Genomic DNA, 21,995 nt, shown 5'->3' on the forward strand with positions numbered 1-21,995 from the left:
TATTGAGTAAACTTTTCAGATGCCCAACTTTTCAGATCCTGGGTTAGGAGTTCCTTTGGATGATGAGTAAAGCAGAAAATGTAAAAATAATGGGTTATTTTACTGGTCAGAATGGCTACTTCTGTCAAATCTTTTTTTTTTTTTTTTAAACCAAATGAAATTCTCATCATATGTACTTAATTTGTTCTATTACACATTTATTTATTCATTCATTAAGGTAGCATTTACCATGCAGTAGGCACTTCAGGGTACCCAAAGGATATGCATTCCCTCTCCTTAAAGTACTCTTACAAGCCACCTGTGCAAATGGACACAATATTTGGTTAAATGTGAATTTCTATTGGGGGATACCAACAGAGCACTCTTTGGAGTTTAGAGGGGAAAGAATCTCTGCTCCAGGATGACCAGGGGAAACCACTAAAAAGTGAGGTGTAGGGGCGTCTGGGTGGCTCAGTCGTTAAGTGTCTGCCTTCGGCTCTGGTCATGATTCCAGGGTCCTGGGATCGAGCCCTGCATTGGGCTCCCTGCTCCGCGGGAAGCCTGCTTCTCCTTCTCCCACTCCCCCTGCTTGTGTTCCCTCTCTCTCTGTCTCTCTCTCTCTCTCTGTCAAATAAATAAATACATAAAATCTTTTTTAAAAAAACAAAAGGGAGGTGTAAATTCTGGGCTGAACTTTGAAAGATCAGAGAGTTCAAGAAAAAAGGAAGAGAATGTTTGGTTAATGGAAAGGGGTCAATAGTTGGGCTAGAATATGCTGTTCATGTATAGGGGAACAGGAGCTGAGATCAGGAAGGTAGGTAGGGATCAGATTAAATTCGGTTCTTCAGTGCTAAACTGAAGAGTATCTATCTCTCCATCTTCCCACTTTCTCCATAAATGATATTAAGGAAAGCATAAAGTAAATAAATTTTGAGAAACATATACAATGAAATAATAAAACATAATAAAAACTGTCATGCTAGGAGAACTATAAATTAAAGTAGGAAGACGAGAATAGATGACATAGCAGAGTAAAAGCTCTGTGTATGAGTTCCTTGTGGTCAAAGCAAAAAGGAAGGCAAGCTTGATTTTATAATTATTACTGTCTGTGAGGAAGACACTATCAGCTCTAAAAGCTTTTCCTAGCATCAAATTTAAAATAAATTTTTGACATGGGCTGAGCAGTGTGTAGAAAATTCTTCACCTCCATGGATTTATTTTAATGTCCCTTATAAAAGCAGAGGGAAAACACTCTGTAGAGTGGGGCTTTTCAGAGTGCAGTGTGCATACAATCACCTGAGGAACTAATCAAAATTCAGATCCTGAATCGGTAGGTCTGGGGTGGGCTTGCTGTCCTGCATTGCTAATAAGCTTCCACTGACAGCTACAGAGAGCACTTTGAGTAGGTCAGCTACTAGAGAAGTGTCTTAAAGCAGGGAATCAGAAAAAAAGGTGCATATAATATTCATTTTATTCTAAGTAAAGGTACTGTCATTTAGCGATTTTTGATGTAGAGCCAGGGGTTTTTCTTTACAATGTGATCTGAATGAGGACAGATTCTGGACTTCTACATTTTTGGAAATTTCCCAATTTTTTACAGTTGTCTAATATAAACCTAGCATGACAACAATTTTTAGCACCTAATTTACTGAGCGTATCCAAAGCAATCAACTAAATTTTCACAGAAACAACTGATCTCTTTTCACCCCCATTTTTGATCACTTTATATTATTTAATCAAATTGTAAATTATAATAACAAAAGTAACTAGTATAAATAGATTTGAGAGAAAACACAACTGAGCCCCAGCAAGCAAATAACTGGGGAGTCAGAAATGCCCAAATTTGCTAGCTGCTAGCATTCAGTTGGTTGTGGGCTTTCCTCGGTGCATTTTCAGTGGGAATGGGGAACATCTGTTAATCAGCAAGCTGGATAAGTGGAGGTCAGCTAGTGTGACTCCAAGAGAGCAGAGGCCAAGAATTCAGCTCTGAGATAATTAGGCCAGATAGAATAGATGAAGGCCTGGATGGGCAGTGTGTCCTCCAACCATATTCCTTAAATGTTTTATCTTGACTTGATGAGAGATGGACAGCAGCTAATTCAACACTGTGCAAGGCCTTGGAAGAGGCACAATCCAGGGAATCTTCTTTATTCAGGGTAGGGCTCAGTGAATGGTAGATACTGACTGAATGATTCTGGAAGGTCCAGGTTATCCAGAACAAGCCAATTTGTGGTGGTGTCAAGTCCTTAGAATTTCGGTCTCCACCTAAGAGCAGGGCTCCCTGGGGAGACAGCTAAAGCTTTCGTGCCTAACCAGGGATGCACAGGGACAGAATAGGACTAAATGTTTTCAGCACATAAGAAACAAAAGATCCATGCCTACATGTATAAAGAGCTCTTACATATAAATAAGAAGACATCAAATTCGATTGCTAAAGGAAAAAGGATTTGAACAGGTAATTTACTCAAGAAGTTCTTGGGAATGTGGATTAAAATAAACTCGGATTAACAAAAATTAAAAATCGTATAATATGCAATGTTAGTTGTGCGGATCAATGTACATGCATACACTCTTGTGGTTATGTAATCTGATAAAGTCTTTTTGAAGGGTAATCTCACAGCATTCATTCAAAAAATATGTCTTGAGTGCTTCCTAGGTGCAGTGCTACTCTATGGGTTGGGGATATAACTGTAAAAACACAAAGTCCTGTTCTTGTAGTGGAGGGAGCTAGAAAATAAATCAATATACGTCTTGGCTTAATAAAAGCTGAGAAGAACACAAAGCAAAGTAAGGGACAAGAATGACAAAGGGAGTGGGCTGCTATTTTATATAGGATAGCTGGGGATGCCCGCCAGTAAGGTGACGTTTGACTATTTGCATCTCTTAGAAGAACGACATATCTATACACAGAGGCCTTGAAAGAGCGTCAAGACCTATTGTTTAGTGAAAATAGCAAGTTGCAGAACTGTATCTTGGGTATAATCCTTTTATGTTAAAAAGGTGTGTGTGTGCACGCACATTCATGCGTGTATTTAAATAAATAAATACAAATAGTACACAGATACAATATGATAAGTACATAGAAGCGTGCACACAACCTCCCCAAACCTTTAGTCCTGGCTGTCTCCGGGGTTAAGTCTATCTGCATAGGCTGTGGTAGGAAAGAGGGAGATCCTATAGCATACCATATTCTTTTTTTTAAGTAAAAAAAAGAATAAAATACTGGAAAGACAATAACATTTGGGAAAAAGTACAAATTTAGTAGAAGATGACAATGATATTACAACATTTTTTAACCAAGCATTTGGGGCTATGACCTTAAAGAAAAATATCAGCAAGCTTAGGAAAGGAGAGAGAGAAGTCAGGTGGCTCGATGTCACAGAGGGATGTTCAGGTGGAACCACAGTCCACACACAGGCACCCCCCACTCATCTGTGGTGAGGCCTTCAGCCACTTGTCCTCTCTAGGAGTCAGTTTCCTTGTCTGTAAAATGGGATAGCTACCTAGAGTAGTCATGCTAAATGAGTTGATTCACATGCAGTGTTGAGAACACTGTTTGGTACATAGTGAAGGTGCTTCATCAAGGTTAGTTATTAAATGGGTCCTCAGTTCCCCCAGGTTAGGGATGGCTTCACTGGAGGCAGGCAGCCCACCAGCCTCCTGTCAGTAGGAGGAAGGCACAACCCCCTGACTTGCTCTTTAGCTTCTGGGCACTTCTCAAGTATCTGTGAAGTTTGAAAAATAGAGTTCAGTGATTAATCAGAGTACAAAGGACTGACTGATATGTGGCTTAGAGGTCAGGGAACAAGTGTGGAACCGGAGAGAGTCCCACACAATGGAGCTCAGATGTGGCTCCACCATTTAAGAGCCATCACCTTTGTTGGTTGAAAAGCAAACAGGTCTCCAGACTCCTGCTGGGACGCTATTGGCACTTATGGGTAGAGAGAAAACAACAGACAGGCCCTCTTTGCTTTGCTGACCTCTGCCTTCCTAAGCTGCACTACTGGCCCTCAGAAAATCAAGGAGGTTAGTTGTTTTTCTAGTTTTCTGGGAAATGGAAGTTTGCACACCTCAAAGTGAGCTATTCACTTTAAGATAAATTACGAGACACTTTTAAGTTTCCAGAAAGCAATTTGCAAATCCTGCCTGTTGTATTCTTTTTGTTGCAAATGGCAGGAGTGGGTGACACGTTTAATTTTGCTGAGGACAGATGTGAAGGGGACCCTGCCTGACCTCCTGTTAAGGGAGAGGAAACCCAGCATTTCCCAATATCCCACTGGACATCCCTTTTCTTACTGCTTCTCTAATACAGGTTCTCCCTTTTCCTTCCAGAATGTTGCCAGGTAAGCTGAGGTGGAGAAAGACCCTGCCGGGGTCACTGCAAGAAGAGCTTTGGGACAAAGCCAGGTATATTCACGGGACATTCAGTCACCCCAAGCCCTGACCTCACAGATCCCCTTGCGGAGCAGTAAGTGGTCACGCACCATTTGTCAAGCCGACCTCAGCAGTTTCTCTCCCCCTTAACCTTTCTCTTCATTTCCGTCTTCTTTCCATTCACATCCCTCTCTGCATTCAGTCAGCTCTTGTCTCCATTCTCCACCTGCCATTCAGTGTATTTCCCATCTTGTTCCGTGGAGCACACTCACCAACATTGTGTCCACAGTTTTATGTTTATTTTAATATCCTATGTGTGCTCAAAGTAGACATATCTACAAATGTTGTCTCAGATGAAAGAAGTTGTCATTTACCAAGTGAGAGCAGGCTTAGTCAGGTCACCACTTCCCCATAAAATTTTATTGACCGCTCTTTTAAATGCTCCATAGCATCTTTGAGAAACAACATCTTTGGGGAATGAGCCATAATTTATTGGCAGAAATTAGCTTTGGTAAATACTTAAGTAGTCTCATGATAAGGGACCAAGCAAGATTCGTCTCTGTCCCTGAGTGTTTAAGAATTTAAGCATAAAAGCAGTAGCAACGTTCCTGGTGGATGGTGGCCCCAGAGCTTGAGTGTTTCTGACGATTCAGGGGAGTTTCTTTGGAGATTTCTTGGCTAATGACTGTTGTGACAGATGCTCATATATTCTGTTTTCGCCACTTAAATTTGCATGTGGGACATAGTGGTCAGGTTATTAAGGGAGCAAAAGAGCGGCAGCTTTATGAAACCCATTTATTCTCCTTATCAGGACTGCTTCATTGTTTGTCAACTCAAAATATTAGTGAGGATTTAGGGAAATCATCTTGCTCTCTAATTAGATGAAATTGGAGGCTGATTGCTGCAGCTATAAATGATCTTTGAGGTGTTACTAATTCAACTAAGTCTTAGATGCCCGCTTTGTACAGTTAGTTGATGATATTATTCTAGTGGAGAAGGTTGAGGAGATTGGGGATGATTAAGAAAATTAGTTTTGCTCACAACCTAATGATAATACTTGAGAGTCATGTAAAAACAATAGCAATTTCTAAAGTCAAGATGGATCGTCCAGCAAGGAACTCTTGCTACCCTGCTCCCTCCCAAGATTTGGATCATTAGGTGCTCAGCTGTATGAGGAAGAAATAAATTACTAATTAGTGCTGTTAAGGCTAATTTTCTTGTCTAGCATTTAGGTGGACTTACCGGTCCCTGCCCCATCCAGGGGCCCTGCAGGATGCAAATACAGCAACACTGACAGTGTGGTCCCCTCACTGGGCTTCCAGATTGTCTCTCTCCAGGGACCAGTGCTGGGGAAAAAGGCAAAAATAATCTCCACGTGGTGTCTCCACCTTTCTGGCATCAATAAGACAAACTTCAAAGTCTTGCAATTCATCGTTTCCATCCACACTGTGCCTAAATTGGTTTTCTAAATTTTCCAACGAAATTTGCCATCCAAGGAAGTATTGTGAAGGAAATGAGGATATGTATCCTACAATCTGTTCCTTTGCTTTATATAATTTCCTCAGTATTTGTTTCCCTATAGGGATGTTGGCTTCCTTAGAGAGGAGGATCATTCTTTATTATCAGGCAATTGAAAGGAACTGGAAAACACACTGGTGATTTGTACCTATATAGAAGGTCATAAAGATCAGCAAGTGCAAGGATGCTGCACAGATCAGACTCCGCACTTCCCTCTGATAGATCAGGCCTGCTCACTTAAGGCAATTGACAGGAGAGTGTGGGCCAGCACATTGGGGTCCATTTAATCAGAGCCCAGTCTAAGTGGGTCAACTCTAGGGCAGTCACAGATCCAAAGGGGCTCTGCCAAGGCCCTAAACGCCAAAGGGGTCCCTGGCTTTCTAATAGTGGAACAGACAGTGTGTTGGCCAATAACCAGGGCCCAGTCCTCAAAATTAATTTCGAAGCCTCCAGGTTTATACTTGGCAACTCCAAAATCCTGAACTTTGATCAACGCCATTATGATACTTTATATGTGCCTTTGTGATTAAAAAAAAAGTTTCTCAACAGAGGGGTGGTTTTAATAAAGTTTATTTTAAAAATGTGGGCCATATTACGTGATGGATAATAGAAAAACTTCACCTACATTCTGAGGAGGACCATGAATGATCTTTACACTTATGCAGAAAGGACCACTTAGATGCGAACTGCCCGAAGAGAGATATCAAATCCTAGAGGAAACAAGAGCAGGGCTTAAGAAGACATGTACTGCAGATTGGATCTTGTTCGAACGACCTAAATGTCAAAGGTAAAATGATTATGTACCTGCTCAAAAACGAGGAAGATCCATTTCCAGAATATATTAAGTTTAAAAAAAGCACGAAGTGCTAAAATTGTATATGTTACCTTTTGTGTGTAAGCAGGGCAGAAAATGAGAATATATATTCAATTTGCTTGTATTTGCACAAAGAAACCCTGGAAGGATAAACAAGGAACTAATAAAAGTGGAGGGATGGGGTGGATGGAGGTGGGGTGAGACCACGAATTCTCAGGGTGTGCCTTTATATTGCTTTGATTTCTAAGCCCAGTAAGTGTATTAATCAAGCTAAAAGCCAAAAATGCGATGAGATGTTTTTTGGGAAATTTACACGCAAATGGAATATTTGCTGGGAAAATGTAAAGCATGACAGCATTGTGATGTGGCAGAAAGGTCAGTGGCCTGAGAGACAGGGGACATGGGTTCAAGTCTCGGTTTCAGTTCTGCCACAGATTACTTTGACATCATTTAACACTACATCCACAAATAAGCTTAATGTGTGATGCCAATTATGTTTGTGATTAAATATGAAGAGACTGCCTGGAGCCTTCTGTTGAGCAGGATTTTAAGGCCTCGTCCAGGTTCAGTAGAAAAAATTTCTTTAAATGATTGGTGATTTCTGCCATGTGTGTAGGATGGGAGCATGGCAGCATGCATGTCTTCTGTTTGTACTTCCTGTGATTCTTTTTCCTCACCTGTAAGGTTAGGGGCTTAGACTAGAAGATCTTTAGTCTCCTTGTAGTTCTAAAATGTTCATAATAAACGGGGCATATTCCAAAAAGCGAAATAAAAGAGGAAGATGGACGGGGAGGTGCCACAGAGGGCAGAGTTTGGTCACCTGTGGTTCTGTGGTTAGAGGAGGGAAAGATAACCTTGAGTGGGATGTAAGAAAAGCTAAGTTTCAGAAAAGTTCCATCCAACTGTGGGTGAAAAGACTTCTGGGACCCAGGCTAAAATGGCCTAGCATTTAGTACTTCCTAGTCATTCGGTGCAGTCATTTGCAAAGTCATTGCAAAGATGCAACACTTTCAGAGAATTTGCTGGAGGTGAGTCTTGGAATAGGACAGTCTTGAGAGCTTCTATTTCCACTCCTTTCTGGAATATTATAACAACTGAATGAGAAAACTTGGAAGGCCCTGTGGTGCTCTGGGGAAGAGCTGAATGACAGAAATGGAAAAGGACTCATCTCTCCTCAAAGATTATGGTGAAATGACAGATTTTTGTGTCTTCTTTAGGGCCAAGCCAGTAGAAGCTTCTGGATCTACTTGAGAGGGAGCTGGCCTGTCTACTTGTTATGCGTTGTTCCTGTTGAACAGCCTGATCCTACTGTCTCCTGAAGTTTGAGAGACTTGAGTAGGGCCAGGAGCCAGAACAGGAAGCCATGTATGCACCAGGAAGGGGCCTGGCTCCCCAGGATCGGCAGTAGGACAACAGTTAGAAATTCCTTGAAGCCTGAGAGGGCTTTCTGGTGCTGTGGAAATCTTCAGAGTCCTGGACATGAGACATTTCAATGCTTTTGATGCCATGGGTCTACAGAGAGGACGCCTGGAAAACTAACCTTGAGCCTCCTTGAGATGGCAGTTTTCTTCTCCTCTCTGCTATCTGGAGACCCTCCTCTGCTCCGGAGCTGCCAACAAAGCAGGCCAGACTCAGCCACACCAGCCCATGCTCCAGGCCTCTGCCTTTCAATGGGTGCCTACTCCCAGAACCCCAGCCTAACAAAAGCTTCTAGGCTGCACAATCCCATGCGGTAGCCACTGGCCACTCGTGACCATTTAAATTTAAATTAAGATAAAATACAAATTCCAGTTTCTCAGTTGCACTAATCACATTTCAAATGCTCGATAGTCATTTGGGGCCAGGGGCTACTGAATTGGGTAGCACAGATATAGAGCATTTCCATCATCACAGAATGTTCTATTGGATGGTGCTTCTCTCCACTGTGTGTCTGGAAAGCCACTATGGACGGATGGATCCACAACAAAAAAGAATAATAAATAGCAAGCCTAAAGTCAGATGAAAGGGGCAAAGTATGTATATTTCCTTTCATGTAAGATGGGAATGAGTTAAAATCATTAATTAAAAGACAGAAAAGTTCAGAATGAGTTTAAAAATATACAATAGGTTTTCCGTAAGAAATACATGCACTACCCAGTGGCCAAGAAAGGTTGCAAAGTTCTTGTAGATGCAGGATGGTCATGTGGTATGGACTTCATGTAGCTGCTTATTCTGTAATTTTACGAGGGATGTTATCAAGCTGTGGTTTTAGAGTAGAATACAGATTGGGCTTGGGGTTCGTGCTAAAGGAAATGAATAGACTTGGGAACAAAAAGCATCACTATCTTTCTGTGATTCTCACTGGGAACATTATTGTGCCAGAGGTGAGGGAAGCAGGAGGGAGAAACGGAGAATTGGTCTCTCTAGAATATGTCTTGTGGGGAAGGCTGACTTCCAACCAGCTGGAAAGAATGCGGGGGGCAGGGGCAGCTGGTAGGCTCCTTCTCTGGGAGAATTTACCCTACCTGCCAGTCCCCTTACAGCTCACCAAGGGGCCTGTCCTGGCAGGGCCATTAGAAGGCAGGGCCCCCTTGGGAGACATCAGATCTTTCTACCTGCTCTAGTGCTGTCTCTCTGGGGGCTGGGAAAAGCAGTCGAGGCTCATCCACCCTGATTACTCTTCTCGGAGCCCTCCAGACCCACACATGATTTCCATTTGTGTTACCAGTCCATTCTCAGGGCATATGCCTTAGGATAGACCCAGTATATGAAACCTCCTCTTCCTCTGATGTTTCCCCAGCTTTTATATGTTCTTGGGAGATTACAATATAGACAACAATAGGAATTGAAAATTTTGGAAGTATTCTTTAGCCATTATGTAATATAAATCTATCATAAGTCAACTAAGAAATTTAAGTAAACGTGATGTGCATACAAGTATTTTCTTAGGAGGGGCGCCTGGGTGGTTCAGTCAGTTAAGCAACTGCCTTCCACTCAGGTCATGATCCTGGGGTCCCCAGATTGAGCCCCATGTCGACTCCCTGCTCAGCGGGGAGTCTGCTTCTCCCTCTCCCTCTGCTCCTACCCCTGCTCATGCTCTCTCTCTCACTCGCTCACTCTCACTCTCTCTCTCTCAAATAAATAAAATCTTGAAAAAAAAGAGTATTTTCTTAGGATGCAAATGCAGAGGAAAAACAAACACTTGATGTTGGAAGCAAAGTATGCTTGTTTTTTGTCAGCCTTTTCCTTGGACCTAAGTCTGTGATGGCCCCAGAACAGATATTCAATACATGGCATTAAATTAATGTCATTTTGGGAAATAAATTATATCCAGAAAGCTGTATCTTAATTAGAAAAATAATTCAAAGTTGTGTGAGCTAAAATTATAAAACTTGAGCTAAAAGCTGAAATGAAGTGTACCAATTAGAATCATATAAGCAAATAGGCTTCTTTTGTGTTTCTTTTTTTGTAGTGCTTGAAAGTGTGAGTGGAAGGCTGTGAGGTTGACAAACTGAAAACCTAAAATAACCTAGGGGTTTTGCATTAACTTTTACTTTTTCTCCTCCAGTCTAGGATACATTGGATTGCAGCCTGGAGTTCTAGTCAGAGTGATGACAGATCTTCATATTAAACACAGGCAGAGAGTAAGTGACAACTAAGTTCCCATTCTTTTAAAAAACTGAGCATTTACTTCCTGAGTTTGCCAATATTAGAGGGTGGGCAAGGGAATGTGTGCTCTGAGTGTTATCGTAGTCATGTATGAGTGTGACAGACTCTGCCTCTTTAATAGGTTGGATTTGTCATGCACGTGTACTCAGGAGAGTTTATTCTGGCCGAGATCATTCCCCACTCTTTTTGAAGGATGTACTCAGAAGAGAAGTCCTTCCAGCACAAATCTATGACCATCTGCAGGCAGATGCTGCAGTGGCCTTTGAACTGGAAGGTGGTAGAACAGTAACATTAGGGGACCAAAGGCGTTTTATGACACTTTGCCACGTTATTTCTTTTTTCAGAAAGACAGCAGTAATAGAATGTAAGACAGTTCTTATAAATTTCTGTTGTGTGCGGTGTTAGACAAACATTGGACCTTTGGGGTTTGTCTTGTTGGCATGGATGCATTGATACCTGGGGACCTGGAAGAACCAAACAGCATTTTTCACTTTCTTACTATCCTTAGTCAAAAGTGCTTTAAGCGGGTCGTGATCTGGCAGATTCAGGGAACATGGTCACGGGGAGTCCCAGGTGCTGATGCAGACTGGGGCTGTGTGGGAACTTAGTAATCAGGAAATTTTGAGCCCTTCCCAAACACCCTGTATCTCTTCTCACTGTCCTTAGCTAAGTTCATCACATCCCTGTCTGTGGTCCCAGGCAGTCTTCCTGCTGGGAAGACGCTCTGGACTTCATTCTTTGCCTTTTGTTGGTGTTCTTCCAGATTCCTAGAATTGGCTGTAAAACAACATATTACCATTAGGTGTCGCTGTCTAACACGTAATGTACTTCATAAAACTACAAGATTACCATTTATTTAAAAAAATCACCCAGTTGGTATTGTAGGACATGAACTCTGTAGATTTTGAAAACAATTTTTTTTTCTTGCAATAAGAACTAATTTCAGATATAATAATTGGGAAATTTTCAGTCAAAATTTTTAAAGTAAATAAAGTCTGAAAGTTGATTTTATTTGCTGAAGAGATTGCAAGAGAAAATCCAGACCTTTTAGCTGGCATTCAAAGCTTTCCTTGACTTGGTTCAAGCCTACATTTCCAAAATTACATCTTCTGTCTTTAAGTACCTCACCCCTCAGTCAAATTATGCCATTTGCCATTCTTTGGATAGTCTTATCTTTTTCCATTCTATTCCGTTTACTAGTAGTGTCCTCTCATTTCCCATTATCATCTTTTCAAAACCTACTTACTTTTACAGATAAGCTCAGATACTAAGTCCTCTATGAAACTTTTCTTAATCTTGGGTGGAAGCACATATTTCTACTTCTGTATCACTTTGCCGTTTTATTGTGCTTCTTGCACAGCATTTTGTAAATACTAGCTAAAATGATATTTATTTCTGTTTTATCATGAAAGCAAGGACTGTGATATAATTACCACAAAGCCTACAAGGGTGCTTAGAATAAAGGTTAGTAAATGGAAATTATGTTAGTTAAGTAAGTGAATTAATAATAAAAAAATAGATACAGGAAAATTTGATTCCAGTTCACTTTTGAAGCATTGCCAATTCACTGGGCACTGGAAAGTGGCCATGCAATGATAATTAAAGAGTAATGATAACTGGCAATGTATCAATGTATGAAGAAATACATCCTACACAGTGCTGTAGGGAGCCAATCAGTACAATTGATTTATTGGCCATGATAATTGATGATATGAGAAAGTAAACAGCTCATCAATGTTTTAACATCTCTATTTAGAACATCATGCTTTTTAGTCATGCTCTTGTGCATAAGAATACAGTTAGAAATACAGTCTACTCTGTGTGTGTTCAATTAAGAAGATGTTTTTCCTCTGTCTATCATATTCATGATGAAAATGAGGGACAGGGGTTGCTTAGAGGAGAGGATGGAAAGTCTATCAAGGTAAAAACTAAGGAGACAGAAGTTTGAGCTCATCCTTTAGCAACTCAGTCTATCAGGAAGAGATGAAGACCAAACTGCCCATCAACAAGAGTTTTTCTTATTACTCTCGGCCTTTGTAATCGTTACTGGTAACTGTATTTGCTAGCCTATTTCGTTGCTTGTGTGGAAGAAGGCTTATTCCATCATAGCCAAAAAGTTGGTAAACTGTCCCAGTAAGCAGAGATTCTATGAATCCTGACAGCCCCCAAATGTTCAACTGACTACCCATACTCACTGGGACTTGTCCTCTAACTTGTGGTACAGTATTGAGTGAACTGGCTTTATTTTAATTTAAAAAGTTACAAGAAACCACTTACAGATATTGGAACGGTTATACATTTTTAAAATTTTATTTATTTTATTTAGAGAGAGAGGTGAGTAGTTGGAGGGGCAGAGGAAGAGGGAGAGAAAGAATCTTCGGCAGACTCCACACTGAGTGCAGAGCCCGATGTAGGGCTCGATCCCACAACCCCAAGATCATGACCTGAGCTGAAATCAAGAGTCGGACACTCAATGGACTGAGCCACCCAGGAACCCCAATAGTTATACATTTTGTTTGATGAATTTACCCAGGAGAGAATAAAGGTTAGCTAATTATGCATGTTTTTGATATTATTTCCATCTCCTTTTATACTCCTCCATCTTGAGGATGTTTCTTAAAAATAACCTAAAACAACCTTTAAAAAAAGTTTTATGTGTTTGGGGAAATACATACAGAGATTTTTAACGTGTGATGGTGATCATCTAGTTACATTTGATTTACCTCCTAACCTTCCCATTGAGATACTTATGAAAGTACATGCCATTGCTGAGGCAGAATGTCATGGAAACATAAAAATGATTTTCTGATTTGGCAACATCTGGGGGAATTGCCTCTGTTGTGTGGATGATCACAAACTGAGGGTTGCTGGGGGGGGGAAGTGGGTGGGGGAATGGGGTCACTGAGTGATGGACATTAAAGAGGGCAAGTGATGTAATGAGCACTGGGTGTTATATGCAACTGATGAATCACTGAACTCTACCTCTGAAATTAATAATAAATACACTATATTTTAACTAATTGAATTTAAATAAAATAAAATTAAAAAATAAAATAAAATGGAATAAAATAAACAGAGCAATGCTCTCTTCAAAAAAAAAAAAAAGAACCTTGATCTCTGTGTATCACCAACAAGGAAGTAGTAGGAAAAAGCAACTGCCCAAGTGCTATGTTCTATCTCAAATAACTGTCACAGTCAGGAGACTCCTTCTGTCCTGGATCACAGTTGCTTTCTAATGTGGCTAAAGCTATTCCTTTGTCTCTAGTCAGGACCTTGGGAAAATCTACAAGATATATATATATATATATATATATATATATATATATATATATATATATATATACCATCTGTCTGGGCTTTTCAGTGCCTCAATTTTGATTGAGTACCATGATGCCAGGCAGCAACAGTGAGTGTGAAATGGAAGCTCTTCAGAGACAGATTTATAAGGCATTCCACATTTCCTGGACTCTTCAGACAGGATTTTGCAAAGGGATCACTGAAGTTCTGTCTAAACTGGTGTGTCAGAATGGTATAAGTTCCTCCCCTACTCTGGGATGGCAGGGCGCTTTGCTTAGAGAGGGAGCGTCAAGAGGATCAGTCATGAAGAGAATTGTGCCACATGCCTCTTTGAGAAAGCTAAAGAGATTGTGGACATCAGAGATATCAGAGGTGTTAATATGATCTGATGATTTGTAATATACATGTATATATACAAAGATGGACAGATATAGAAATAAATCATAATGGTTGCATATAAGAATCATTGATGGATGCTAAAATTAATGGGTGAAAGTGTAATGAAGAGCCGGATATTTGCATAGTTTGAAAGTCTCTCCAGAAGATGGTTAAAATGCATATCCTTGGTACTCCTGGGTGGCTCCATTGGTTAAGTGTCTGCCTTCGTCTCAGGTCATAATCCCAGGGTCCTGGGATTGAGTCCTGCATGGGGCTCCCTGCTCAGTGGGGAGCCTACTGCTTCCCCCGCTTGTGCATTCTCTTTCTCCCTCTCTGTCTCTGACAAATAAATAAATAAAATCTTTTAAAAAATGATTAGAAAACATCAGACAAACCCAAATTGAGGGAAATTCGGAGAAACAATTGGTGGTACTCTCTCCAAAAGTTTCAAATCATGAAAGAAAAAGGCAGGCCGAGTAACTGTCACAGACTAGGGGAGATTAGGAGATATGATAGCTAAATGTTGGTTTCTGCAATGAATCCTAGAGTAGAACGTTAGTGGGACTCTTGGTAAACTTCTGCTGAAGATCTGTGATAAGTTAATAGTATTATATCAATGTTAAGATTCTGGTTTCTATAATTAAACTATTTAAATGTTCATATTAACTTTAGGGGATGCTGAACTAGGTGTACACAGGATCTCTCTGTTTTTGCAATTCTTTTGAAGACTGAGATTATTTCAATATAGAATACTTTAAGAGAGTAAAAAGTCAGTCACAGAGTAGGAGAAGATATTTTACAATGCATATGTCTGGCTATTAACTATATCCATAATATATAAAAAGTATCTACATATCAATGAGAAAAAGAAGGCTCAAAATTGAAAGTCATTGAATAAATACTTCATAAAAGAGGATATTCAAATGGTCAATAAGCAAATGAAACAGTGAAATATCACTACAGGCCTATAAGAATAGATAAAATAAAAAAATAAATTGACAGTGCTAAAAGTTAGGATTTGGAATAACTGAAACTTCCATCCATTGCTTACAAAAACTCTTTGGCAGAATTTGCCAAAACTCTGTATATGTAAAACTTATGGCTAAGCATATGTACCCCAAAACATATTTATATCTCCAAACTGGAAACAACTCAAATGTGTATCAATAGGAGGATAAATAGGGTGCCTGGGTGGCTCAGTTGGTTAAGCGACTGCCTTCGGCTCAGGTCATGGTCCTGGAGTCCCGGGATCGAGTCCCACATCAGGCTCCCTGCTCGGCGGGGAGTCTGCTTCTCCCTCTGACCCTCCTCCCTCTCATGCTCTCTGTCTCTCGTTCTCTCTCTCTCAAATAAATAAATAAAATCTTTAAAAAAAAAATAGGAGGATAAATAAAATGTGGTATGTTCGTATAATGGAATACTATACTAGAGCCATGAGAATGAACATATTCTGACTACTTACAACATGGATGAATCTCAAAAACATAATCTTGAACAAAGGAGGTTAGATATAAAAGAACACATACTGTGTAATTCCATTTATGTAAATTTCAAAAATAGGTGAAACTAATCTGTGATGATATAAGTCAGAGTAGTAATTACCTTTGGGTGGGATTAATGGTTGGGAAAGGGCACAAGGAAGGTGTCTGGTGTGCTGATGATGCTTTCATTTTCCATCTAGTTGGTGCATATGTGGGCATATCCATTATGTAAAAATTCATCAAGCTGCTGTTAAAATTTGTAAACTTTATGTATATTACATTTCAATTTAAAAGTTTATATTAAACAGCGGAGAACAAGCCCCAAAGAAAGGGGAGAATGTGGGGTTGCTGGCTTCTTAGCACATCATGAAACATACTTGTTCAATCTAGGTTTTACACACACACACACACACACACACACACACACACACACACACTGTCTCTGGGTGCACATAAGAGACCTACATAGAATCAGATTTTTCAGGAATTAATGCAGTTTATGTAGAGGATTTGAGGTTCTGTAGAGTCTCTTGGATAAACATGTAGAGAGGCTGTGTTCATCCATATTCAGAGGAAGGTCTGAGAGGGAGACACTGTCAGAGTTGGGAACATGAGTGGGAACAAAGGGAAAACTGCCCCTGCTGCTTGGCGATCACCAGACCTGGTTAAAATTTCTCTTTCAAGATGTATAAGTAAGGGGGAAAAACACCAAACAACCTTTACAAAAGTTCTATGTAATGTAAATAAGACCCACTGCTACAAAGTACTTTTAAAAAAAATGTGTGAAATCATCAATAAAATCAAAAGGCAACCTACTGAATTGGAGAAGACACTTGCAGATGATATATCCAAGGGGTTAATATCCAAAATACATAAAGAACTTCAATAGCCCAACACCAAAAATATCCCCAAACAGTCCAATTAAAAATGGGCAGAGGACCTGAATGGCCATTTTTCCAGAGAAGACATCAGATGGCCAACAGGTACATGAAAAGATTCTCAACATCACTGATCATAAGGGAAATGCAAATCAAAGCCACGATGAGACATCATCTTACATCTGTTAGAATGACTAAATTAAAAAAGACAAGAAATAACAAGTGTTGGTGAAGATGTGGAGAAAAAGGAATCCTACACTATTGGTGGAAATGCAAACTGGTGCAGCCACTGTGGAAAACAGCATGGAGGTTTCTAAAAAAAACTAAAATGGAAATACCATATGATCTAATAATTTCATTATTGGGTATTTACCTAAAGAAAAGGAAAACATTAATTCAAAAAAATACATGCACCCCTACATTTGTTGCAACATGATTTACAATGGCCAAGATATGGAAACAACCTAAGTATCCATTAATAGATGAATGTATAAGGAAGATGTGGTATATGTACACAATGGAATATTAGGCAGTCATAAAAAAGGGTGCGCTTGTGCCATTTGAGACAGCATGGATGACTCTAGAGGGTATTATGCTAAGTGAAATTGAGTCAGACCGAGAAACACAAATACCATATAATTTCACTTGTATGTGGAATCTAAAACAATAACAACAACAACAGCAACAAATGAATAAACAGGCAAAAAGCAGAATCAGACCTATAAATACAAAGAACAAATTGATGGTTGCCAGAGAGGAGAGGGGGTTGGGCAAAATGGGTGAAGTGGAGTGGGAGATACAGGCTTCCAGTTATGAATGAATAAGTCAGGGGAATAAAAAGCACAGCATGAGAAATAGCCAATGATACTGTCATAGAGATGTATGGGTACAGACGGTAGCTGCACTTGTGGTGACCATAATGCATAGACTTGTGCAATCACTATGTCGTACACCTGGAACTAGTGTAACATTGTGTGTCAACTCTACTCAAAAAAAGAGACAGAAAGAAGGTAACAGGAGATTCAGTGAAATAGCGAAAGGGAGGTTTGAAGATCCTGCAGTGTTGGCTTTGAAGTTGAATGGAAAAGCCATGAGCCAGGGAATGCAGACAGCATCTAGAAGCTAGAAAAGTCAAGGAAATTGGTTCTCCCCTAGAGCCTCCAGGAGGAACACAGCCCTGCTGACACCTTGATTTTAGCCCCATGAGACCATGTCAGACTTCTAACCCACAGAAACTGGAAGGGTAATAGATTTGTATTGTTATAAAAAAATGTATGAAAGACCATCATAGCAAAAGAAGAAAATTTAGGATGCACATGCTTTCAGTTATTAAAAGACAAAACAAATCTATGAAAGAGTATTTGAAGGGGGACTTGATAAAGATCAAAAGAGAATGGCCATAATTAAGAAAAGAAGTCATAGAAATTAAAACTCCATTGCAGAATTAAAATCTGTATTGGGGTTAGTTAATTCAGAATCTTTTATGTAATGTAGAAAAAAAGAAAACTATAAGAAAGAAATGATAGATTCGGAGATAGAATATGAAGCTATGAATAATTGGTGCCCTTAAGAATGAGACCAAATGAGAAGAGTAAAAACTGTAATCAAGTGTATAACCAAAGACATATAGAGAAAAGTTTCTGGATCTGAAAAAATTACCTGACACTATAGACTGAGGAAAACGTTTGAGGCAGAATAAATTAAGTTGAGGAGTCCTACATATAGGCTGGTGAAAATGTGAATTTCTAATATAAAAAAAATTTAAAGTTTTCAAGTAAGAAATATAAACAGGTTACTTGCAAGGATAGAAAAGCCAGATTGTCCTAAAGGACCATGATGAGAGCACTGAGGCCAGACACATGTGTAGAGTGGGGCCCAAGTAATTGTTTTAAATTGGTACCCAAATGAAATACAAGAACAAAAAATAAAAGAGAAGACAGGATGAAAAACAATACCATGATATTTCAGGTGCATATTCTTGGGTTTTACTGGCAGAAGAATGGGAAGTAAAAGAACATTAAACTAATATTTATATCATTATTGGATTTTAGAATTAGAAAATATAAGTTCACATATGATTTTGAAAAAAAAACTTGATTATGTTAATGAAAAGCTATCTCTATGTTGCCCAAATAATTAAATAAAATGAAAAGATAGATCTAAATGAGCTCTTTAGATATATGTATATATAAGACTAAAAGTGAATTCCGCAAATGCTAACAATGATTGAGACCATGGGCGACTTTTATATTCTCTCTTTGTTTTTGTATCTTTATAAACAGCAAAAAGATAGTAAAGCTGCAAATCAAAGTGAAAGCAAGCAATGTTTTCAGTTCATAAAAGTAAAAAGCAGAATCAAGGTACTGTTCAAATATTCAGCCAGGGTTGTCTTCTTATTGCATCTGTGAATAATTGTGGACATCAAATGGGAACAAGGCAGGAAAGTCTCTGAACCCATTTCTAGGTTCTAATCATATTGATAATGCTTCAGATTTGTCTCTTCTTTATGGAGCTATAAAATCTTTTTAGGGCCATTAGAGCTGCCTTATGTAATCCTAAAGGATATGTCATTCTCCCCCTTTACAAAGCTAGGCTTATTATCTTAAGTAGAGCATCATTAGTGATCGGTCTCCTAACTGCATCAGAGTGCAAAGGTGATATGTAAGAGAGAAATTCAGGTACAGATAGCCTATAAATCCTGGAAGTTTAACTCCAAACTTAAATCTAGTTTCCTTGGACACTGAGCTGTACCACAATGCGTCATAAGATGTTTTTAATCCAAAGCAGTCAGACCTAAGTGGTTGAGATAAACCGTAATAAACACAAAACCCACAACGACCACGACAAAATAGCCAAGAGACCTTATTGGTGTCTGTCCCTTAAACCCACACACTAAATCTGGCTGGATTTCAGCACACAGTGGGCAAAAAGAGGAAAGACACTCAAGTAGGACTATCTTAAAATCAGAGAGGAGAAGGGTTTGTTCCAAGGCCTGGAGAAGTGCTGGTCTACGGCATCTGGACCCAGGCCTTCCAGGATGAGGACCTGCCCATTATGATGTAGCCCCAGGTCCATTTCTTGCAACAGATGCACATGAGAAAAAGTCAAGCAAGTCAAAAGAACTCCAGTAGAACAAATCCAGAACAGCTTCTTCATTCTGTCAAGCCTGAGTTTTAACTTTCCTACATTTCACCAAAAGCTCTATCATGGCTCCGTATGGCTTTAGACTTGACCATTTCTTTAAATGTCCTACCCCTTAAGTGTAGAAATTCAACAAAAATGGCTAAAGAACCTAGATTAACAAGTTCACTGACTGATACACAACTGGTAGCGAGGGTGACCCAATTCTAATGCCAGCCTGAGATTTGGCAATGTAGGGAGTCTAGACATGACCACTTTGCTTCTTTCAAGCTTAATGAAGACATAGTTTAGCCTTCCTAGTTCAACACAGTTTAATTTTTACATGCTTCCAGTTGATTTTGAGAACAACCTGCAACTCACCTCCTCCTCCCCACTACCCCACTGCTACACACAACATCATGGGCTAACACGAGCAGCAGCTTTAGGGGGCTACAGGCAACATCAATGAAGAAGAAGAATTAGAAGTTATATCTGGTAAAGAATTCTGAAAGATGGTGAGTGAAACCCTACTTCCTTTGCCTCCACTCCCAACTCCAATCTATTTGCCTCTCCTGAGCAACGTGGTTGGGGGGAGCTGATGGGTCGCTGGATCCAAGCGAGGTCTTGGGCTGTGGGAATGCAGGTGAGGAGAATGGGTGGGGCCTGTCTTCTCTGTGGGCTGGGTAAGCACTTGCGAAGCGACACTAAAGACCCCTAGGGTGAAGCAGAGGCTCTTGGGAAGAGCTTGGCTTGCAGAAGTCTGTGTCCCTCACACTCTGCCCAGACTGAGAGAAGGAGGATCAAAATTAGCTTTGTATAAATATGCCAAATATTCCAGCCCACAACAGGCCAAGAATCAGCTGAAGGAGTGGGCTGAGTCTTTCCAGGCAGTAGGCTGGGAGAGCATCAGACATGAGCTCCAATGAAATCAATAAACAACAATAACAATATAACAACTGATCTAAGGGACCTTGTGGAAGAAAGGTGAGTAGTCAGTACAAATAGAACACTTGCTTGGCAAAGCAGAGTTGTAGGAAGAGACAGAAGATAACTCAAGCAAGAAAAAAAAATCAGAGCATTTAAGGAGATTCAAGTATAGCACAAACAAGACTTTCTATAAGTAGAAATGAATTGATCCAATGGCAGATCTGAAGGAGAAGATAATTTTTGAGATAGAAACTTGTGGGAAAATATCAAGAAATGGAAATCATTAGGGAAAAGAAGGTTGGATCCATAAGACCCATTATATTCATTGTAGGAGTTCCAGAAGGAGAAAGAGGAACTGAAGAAAAAGAGTCAATAACTAAATAGTAGCACAAAATGTCCCAGATTTGAAAAAGAGAGCTAACTCTGCACACTGAAAGGGCTCACCAGATTCCAGTAGGGTGCATGAAAAAGGTTATATTGAAGCATGGTAACAACTGTCAGAAAAGAATAGTCCAAAAGTTGAAAATGGGTAGAAGAGATTGTTGGGTGCTTTTTCCATGCAGTGTTGGGCTTGACTTTCTTTTAACTGAGCTATTTTGCAGGTCTGTAGTGGCTGAGGTCAATGTGCTGATTTTTGTCTGGGAGAGAGAAAGTAATTTCTGTGTGGTGCAACAGATAACCCCAAAGGATATAGTGTAGGGTACTGTAAGACATTAAACAGGTTTTTTTTTAATCTACCCAGCAATTTTATCTTAACATTCCTTTATTAAATTACCTGTAGATAGTTACCTTCTTGAATTCTCGTTGAACCTTTAAAAAACATATTTTGGTGGTTTTCTCCTTATTTAAGGAGTTTAAAAAAAAATTACGGACAAATGTTCATGTTAAATTGCACGAGAATCATGGTTTTACCTTCTTGAAAATGATCCTTGTGACAATTTTAGAGATCATCCACTGAAATGCCCAAGTGCACTCACCGGAAGACCTGCTTTGCTGGAAAAGTCACCTCATGAGCTGCTTATGCTCACTCATGCCTGTCTTTTCTTGGCCCCCTGGAGTAAATGCCAAGCAGCAATAGAAGTTTAACTTGGCTGATGCTCTGTTTCTCGTTCTTTTTTTCTTTCTCTCTCCCTGTATTGATTTTGTGGTTTTGCTTTTTTCTGGTTCCAACATGGTCAATAAAATCATTCCCCATTGGTGGTGGCAATGGCTGGGAATTTGGTTTTATGGTCTGACCACTGGTGATCTCTGTCAAATGGATGATGGAGATCCAGTCTCTGAAGGGTGAGATATGACAGATTTGATCTGTTAATCTTTTTCTGTTTGCCTCCTTGTAAGCTCAGATCAATTGAAAAGTATTGTGTGACCATTGGGAAGGGCAGCAGTTTTCAGATCTAAACTGGTGAGTTTTTGTGTTTCTGGGTTTACTTTTGAACTGCAGCTGAAGTCATACAACTGGGCCAAAAGCTATGTGTTTGTGTGTTTGTGATTCAGAAAAACCTTTACGTCTTGTGGGTGAAAATGAAATATCTTCTTACTTCTGGAGGGTATTAAAACATTAGATTGCAAGGTCTATTAAAT

At 39.7% G+C, this 21,995-nt stretch overlaps 1 long non-coding RNA gene across 1 annotated transcript; it reads left to right on the plus strand.

Annotated features, from left to right (window-relative positions):
• Positions 1–4,303: 4,303 nt before the first annotated feature.
• LOC118543112 (uncharacterized) lies at positions 4,304–10,308 on the plus strand. The gene is made up of 3 exons (XR_013450173.1): positions 4,304–4,386; positions 7,903–8,050; positions 10,233–10,308. It is a non-coding gene; the product is annotated as an uncharacterized LOC118543112 (long non-coding RNA).
• The last annotated feature ends 11,687 nt before the right edge of the window (positions 10,309–21,995 follow it).

This window comes from Halichoerus grypus, chromosome 8 (genome assembly GCF_964656455.1).
Source record: "Halichoerus grypus chromosome 8, mHalGry1.hap1.1, whole genome shotgun sequence".
In the NCBI taxonomy this organism is placed as follows: domain Eukaryota; kingdom Metazoa; phylum Chordata; class Mammalia; order Carnivora; family Phocidae; genus Halichoerus; species Halichoerus grypus.